This window comes from Lupinus angustifolius, chromosome LG08 (assembly GCF_001865875.1).
Source record: "Lupinus angustifolius cultivar Tanjil chromosome LG08, LupAngTanjil_v1.0, whole genome shotgun sequence".
Lineage (NCBI taxonomy): Eukaryota > Viridiplantae > Streptophyta > Magnoliopsida > Fabales > Fabaceae > Lupinus > Lupinus angustifolius.
This window is the reverse complement of record NC_032016.1, coordinates 24,321,709-24,322,662: the sequence shown is the minus strand read 5'-3', so window position 1 is coordinate 24,322,662 and position 954 is coordinate 24,321,709. Positions and strand designations below refer to the sequence as shown.

At 29.0% G+C, this 954-nt stretch overlaps 1 non-coding gene across 1 annotated transcript; it reads right to left on the bottom strand.

Annotated features, from left to right (window-relative positions):
- On the bottom strand, positions 327 to 398 carry TRNAT-UGU. Its single transcript has one exon. It is a non-coding gene; the product is annotated as a tRNA-Thr (tRNA).

Below are 954 nucleotides of genomic sequence, written 5' to 3'. Positions count from 1 at the left end.
ATTTTTATATAATCTCAAGAGTGCAAATTCTACCACTAGATTAAATTTCATTATTTTTCTTTTACCATATTAAATATAAAAAATTATCTTCGCTTTCCTCCATTTTAATAAATCTTTGATCCTCTTGTGACATGTTGTTTATCAAAATAAATTATTTAATTATAAATATATAAAGTAATATTATATATTATTTAGTGTAATTTTATTGGATGAGGTTTTGGAAATCTCAAACTCTCAGTTCCATTTATAATAAAACAATCATCATAACCATGATAATGGAGCTCAAATTGTCCATTCTAAAAACAAAACTAATAAACATACAAAAATGCCCTCACGCAGGATCGAACTACGGACCTTCAGTTTACAAGACTGACGCTCTACCACTGAGCTATAAGGGCTAATTGGAAGAATTTTTGGTGGACACATACCTCTTTTTTATTAACATATTTTTGCATGCCATATATGAATTTTACTATAAATCTAGAATTGAGTTTGGTGGCATATCACTTATCTGTTAGTAGGGATGACAATGAAAATCGAACATGTAAGTACCTGTTCAAACTCAACCCGAATTTAACAGGAAAGCCTGATGTGATTGGGTTTGGGTTTGGATTTTACCCAGATTTAATTTTCGAGTTGAGGTTTGGTGTAGCAAAGATCCTACTCTGAACTCGCTCCGAAGTAATGTAATTCAATTTACAATTGAAAGTTCTATCACATGTCCATTGTTTTCAATTTCTAATTTTAATTTACATACTATTGGCTCTTCAAACATAAAAAAATGAATAAATACAAGAGAAAATAGAAATGTTAGAAAAAAATAAAACAAAAATGATACCATATTTTCCTTAGTACATTTATTATTTTTGGGTTTGAGTTATCTAAAACCTGACGAGTTCATGGATGGTATATTTATTTTCAACCCTGTTAGTTCGGGTTTGAGTTTTAAATTTC